This window comes from Phodopus roborovskii, unplaced genomic scaffold (genome assembly GCF_943737965.1).
Source record: "Phodopus roborovskii unplaced genomic scaffold, PHOROB, whole genome shotgun sequence".
In the NCBI taxonomy this organism is placed as follows: domain Eukaryota; kingdom Metazoa; phylum Chordata; class Mammalia; order Rodentia; family Cricetidae; genus Phodopus; species Phodopus roborovskii.
This window is the reverse complement of record NW_026126566.1, coordinates 714650-720564: the sequence shown is the minus strand read 5'-3', so window position 1 is coordinate 720564 and position 5915 is coordinate 714650. Positions and strand designations below refer to the sequence as shown.

The window sequence follows — 5915 nt, the reverse complement described above, 5'->3', positions numbered from 1 at the left end:
GGCCACTAAGATGGTGATTGCACAATTCTTGTCCAGAAACTTACTTTTACCAAGTTCAGGAGTTCTCAAATGGTTCCTGGCTCACTAAGCAGACTCCACTTCTTCTTTTTTATTTAATTTTATATAACAAAGTCCAATTAAATGAAAACAAACATTTATACACAATATTTGGGAATTTGGGCGTCGTTCTTTCCAAACTACTTCCTGCTGGTAAAAATATGGAAGGCTTCACGAATTTGCATGTCATCCTTGCGCAGGGGCCATGCTAATCTTCTCTGTATCGTTCCAATTTTAGTATATGTGCTGTCGAAGCGAGCACCAGACTCCACTTCTTAAGGTTTCTTACTATGAAGCCAAATAAACCTAATGCATGATGCAATATTGAAAGGCGACCTGAGTGCTTCTACTGCCAAATGCTCAAATATATTATGCTTTCTTACTGGTACCTTAATATGCTGTATGATTCCAAAGTTTTACAAGCTGTCATTCTTGACCCAGACTCCTTTCCTCTTGTTCCTCACTTGCATGTGTACCCTTCTACTTCTGGGTCACAGCTTAAATTGTCTTAGGTAAATGAACTTTCCCTCACTCATTTCCAATACAGTGCTCTAGTAATTTTCCCCCTTTGTTTCTAGGACATTTCAGCATTCTGTATATGATTTTTACATGTTTGTTGCATGGGTATATGTATTCATGCAGAGAAGGAACCCACCCGACTTTGTCATCATTTCATTTTACAATATCTAGCATGATGGCAAAGAAACTGCTTCCTAAAGAGAGTTCTCCAGTCATCAAACATTCTTATGCAAAATGATTAATATGTCATGTTTCTCAGTATGTCATAGACTGTTTATTCAGAAGAATCTCTAATCTAGGGAAATTAGCATACATAGAAATTCCTATGAGGTGAGAGGGTAGAAAAGCCTAAGGGTCATTTTGTTGGAAGATGACTATATCTTCACCTTTTCTGCATAAAGCAGATGTCTGTTATGGATCTGGTGCTTCCACGCTGTGGACCAAACCGATATGCCTATTTTCTGTCATAAACAATATTCTAATTGATAGTGAGACAGTTTCCCCTGTTCCTGAAAAGTTTCAGTTGAAGAAGGTGATGCCTCAAGTCACATTTCAATATAAATGTCCAAAATCCATTCCCAAAATGGTCTTCCTAAGTTCTAAAAAAATGCATAAGTGTAAAAACCAAAGGAAACCAGAACAGAATACTCAAAATACACACAAAGACATGAAAACTCCTCAGACTGAAGTTCCATTTTTACTCTATGAAGCATTCATATGGCTCCTCAATGGGTAGAACTGGTTGATGCTAACCTCTTTTTTACATTGGTCTTAATTGGGTTCCAAAGTTTTCAGCTGTTTAAAAAAACTGTTTTCTTGTTTGTTTGTTTGTTTTGTTTTGTTTGTAATGGAATATTCAAGAGGAGGCTATGTTAGAGCTAAGGAAGAGGACCCATTATAGATTGCAAAGACTTTTTATAAAGCTATTGTCTTTGGAAATGTTTTAACTCCTCTACTTCCAGCTAGCATATGGAAGAGATTTAGTAAATATTTGTAGGAAGTAAAAAGTAGAAAGGGACATGAAGGAGGAAGGGATAGGAAGATGAAGGGTGGGGAGCAGTAAAAATAAAGGAGGGAAGAAGAAAGGAAGAAGGGAAGAAAGAAAGAAGGGAAGGAGGAAGGAAGGGAGAGAAAAGAAAGGAAAGAAGGGAATGAGGAGCAAGGCAGGACAGTCTTTAGGTCCTCCAACTTGTTTCAGTATACCAAGGAAGAGGCACATAGCTTCCTGGAGAAAAGCCTGAAAGGCCCTTTGAAACTCCAATATTTGCAATCACATCCAGTCCTTAGTCACATCCTGAAAGCTCACCAATGTCCCATTAATTGCAAACTAGAGCCCCAGGCTAGCTGGAGGTAAGGACTAAAGCTGACATCTCTTTGTGGACAGGGAAATATATATATATATACATACACACACACACACACACACACACACACACACACACACACACACACACATCCCATACTCAGTGAGGAGGACACTGGCTTTAAAATTCATGTACTTAAAAACCCAAATCTGTTGGAGGTTTTAGTTGCATCATGTATCCAACAGACATCTGTAAGGGTGAGTTTTTTGACATGTTATTCAACATTCACAAGGCAATGTGTTGGCTTGTCTTGTGAAAATGAGATGCATGTCACATCACCTTATTTGGGAAGTTATTTCTTGCTTTCAGATCAGGGTGGGGAATGGCAGGGAGTGTGTGCTAAGGCTTTCCACTTGCACCATCACCTGGATGGGGCAAAACTAGGTCTCCCTTGAACAGTCTTTTTCAATGTGAATACAATCTACTTTCTCCAGTCTCAACAGTCAGGTATTCTAATACAAAAGATTGCTTAAGACTTTGAGAAAGTCATCTATTTCTCATGAGTGTATAAGGACAGTAATGTAAAAAGAAAATAAATAAATAAATAAATAAATAAATAAATAAATAAATAAAACCAGACCACAATTACAAAACAGATTTCATCCCCTAATACATGGTGCATCTATTATGCACAGCTCACATGTTGGGCTTTGTGGCTCTCTAGTTTTGACTGTCTTGTAGAACATATTCAATAAATGTCTCTTAATTATTTGCTGTCAAGGATAGTGACCAAGATTAAATCGGGTAGAAAAGCAAGATTTTAAAATGTGTCCTTCTAATCTTAATTACTTCCTTATGTAACTTAGTCTTCCCTATCCCCACAAACCTGCAGCAATACAGGAAAATAAAATGTTAATTTAGGCAGGTTTCTTGGTGACTTTGATTAATGCAGAAAGATATAACTCACTAATTACAGACAGAAACCCCTTATTTGAACTCAATAACATTTCTAATTAAAATTTTTACTCTCCCAATGAATGGTCCCCTTAACCTGGTGTAATTATGTTTGTGAGTCTTGCCTATGACCTCTTGTTAATTTGTATGGTGCTAACATGCTTCTTTATTTGTCTGGCTATTGTAGGGAAATTTCATATTTTAGCTAGTATGAGTATTAACCAAAGATGCCAGCTGATTAATTGGGCTTGGAGATGTGTCACATGTGCACTTAAAGTTCAGATAAATGGTGAACATTAGTGATGACTATTTAATAATGACATGAAAGATTTTGGCTGATTCATATCATTTTTATTATTAAACTTGAACTTGTTAACTTTAATTGGTGCAATTTCAGAAGGCAACCTTATCTCAAAGATTCTGGAAATTGTGTTGTTTAAGATGGTGCCCATGTCAAACACAACATCTACATCAAAATTTAAAATACTTAGCATACTTGTCTATGAATTTTAAATGAATTCCAAACATGTAAGCAACTTCAGGAATGTATTCTTTAGCCAGCAAAACACATGCAGAAAATTATTTCATAATGAAGTGTTTGTGAGATAGGAGTGACAAAGTCCACTATTGATCAACAATATACATATATATGTATATATATATGTACATACATAATATATATATATATATATATATTACAAGCATGTATATCCAAACATAAGACAATTTCACCGTGCACTTTATATGCTCACACTGGGGTGGTGTCAAAGGAAAGAAGGCTTGGTCTTTCCTGTGAACTTTTCTGCGCTCCATGCTTCCTGCACGGAAAGCCACTGTTAACGACACTCTCACAAAATAGGCCTCTGTGGGTGATGAGCAGTGAGTTGGATGTTTGCTTTGGTGAACTTAGCAGCAGGATGACCACATCACAAAATACTGAAGAAAACTGGTGTTCAGGTATCTTCAACCTGGGAAGTCTCTCCCTTGTAAATTATTTAGCAACGAATGAGGAAAGGATGAGGTGGATATGCAGAGGAAGGAAAGAGAGAGGAGAGCAGAAGGCAATGGTGAGAGAAACAAAAAAAATGAGGGACGGAAATAAATGATAAATGGTATTCACAGTGGCATACATTAGTTTATACCCGCTTCAAAAGAGTAGAATAAATATCATGAAAGCATCAGGGAAAATCACTTGTGTCAGTTCACAGTTCACACTAAGTTGTATATTGTTCCTTTTTTTCTGTATTCCCCTCAAGAATTTTTAACTAAATATGCAAACCTTATTAATAAGATCCCAAATGTAATAACTTTAACATACTCAATCATTTAATCTTTCACTTGCTTTCATTAAGTAGAGTTAGAAATATTGAAGGTAGTGGTTAGAGCTTCAAAGTACACACACACACACACACACACACACCACACACACACAAACATATACATGTACATATACATGTAAATATACAAACAAAAACACAGAAAATGGACACATACACACATACCTACATGCTTATACATACATGTAAACATACATAGCCAGGCATATGATTGATTTTACATAGTTCAGTAGTGTATTTGCTACAGTACATAAATGGTTTGAAGGGACCCTCACAGATAAAGAGTGAAGAGGCTGAACAATATGCTGCAGTTGGAATTTTCTTTGGGCCACGAGCCACCTTCCAAATGAAGACACAGACACTTATTAATTACGAGTGTTCTACCTTAGCTTAAGTTTGTCCCACTAGCTCTCTTAATTTCTATTCATCTGCATTTTGCTATATGGCTTTTTACCTTTCTTTCATTCTGTATGTCATGCTTTCCTGCTTCCTGTGTCTGGCTTGGTGGGTAGTCCCTTGCATCTCCCTGCCATCACCTTTTCTTTCTTCTTCCTGAGCCCAAAGTCCTCTTCCTACTTAAGCTCTCTCACCAGAAGTTCCTCCATTGCTGTTGGCCATTCAGCTTTCATAGACCAATAAGGTGCCTTAGGTAAACAAGGTAAAAACAGCAGCATGTCTTTATATAATTAAACAAATGCAACACATCTTTGCATAGTTAAACAAATATTCTACAAGATTATACATGTCTTCATGTGTTATTATCTGCATGCCCAGGCATATATCTATATAGCCATGAAAAAGAAAAATACATGTTAAAATTGTTAAAAGGCAAAGGTCTGTGAAGTCATTTGGAGCTAACTTTAAATTTTCACTTGTAGAGATACATCCATACAATTGAGATGTGTTTACTTAAGAAAAAAAATCAAGTAAAATTATCTACTTGTAATTTAATTCATTTTGAACACATGGGAAATGAATTATTGCCACATATGGTTTCAAATCTCTACCCACTGAATAAGTGCCTCAACTTACAAGACACAGAAAATAGAAAGATCTTAACCCAACCTCAAGCAGACCAGTGAGTGCTATGGCCCACACTCCCTGACCATACTGTACTTGTATTCTGAAATCTGCAGTTTGTACTTGGATTTGTTAGAAGGAATGATGTGCGCCTAATAACTTTTAGCTGATGTAAATAATTTGGGAATGATAAATCATAAAGCAACAAAATTAAATGGTTCAAAGGTATTCATATAGCAATATAAGACATCATGTCATTTAAAAATTTCAAATCCTTTAGAACATGAATAGTTTTTGATGACTTAGAAGGGAACAAACCTCTATGGATCCACTGTCCTACATCAAGTTTGTTTATTGCAATGTTTTTACCCAAATCATCAGTGATGTGACTGTGGCTATACAGTATGTGCCATGTAGTCTGCTATAATTCTCAATTTCTTTCTATGTCTTTTCTCAATGTCTTTTTAATATTCTTTTTAAAAAGAAATAAAAGTTCAGGCCAATGATTAGATATGTAATTATCCAAGAGACCCACCTTTTATTTCTATGAGATTATTTCCAGGAAGAATTAGTTAGGGGAAGCTGCTCCTCCAGAGGAACACTTGCTGGCGGCAGCCCAGATACAAACATCTCTGATGGAAAGTGGGGCTGCTGTTTCCTGCCTGTCTTCTCCCCTTGTTTGTGAAGGATATGTACTATGTCGGGGCCACAACTGCTCTTATCC

General features: G+C 36.4%; 1 non-coding gene across 1 annotated transcript; it reads right to left on the bottom strand.

Moving 5' to 3' along the window:
• Nucleotides 1–212: 212 nt before the first annotated feature.
• On the bottom strand, nt 213–319 carry LOC127235202 (U6 spliceosomal RNA). The gene has a single exon (XR_007835690.1). It is a non-coding gene; the product is annotated as a U6 spliceosomal RNA (small nuclear RNA).
• Nucleotides 320–5915: the final 5596 nt, after the last annotated feature.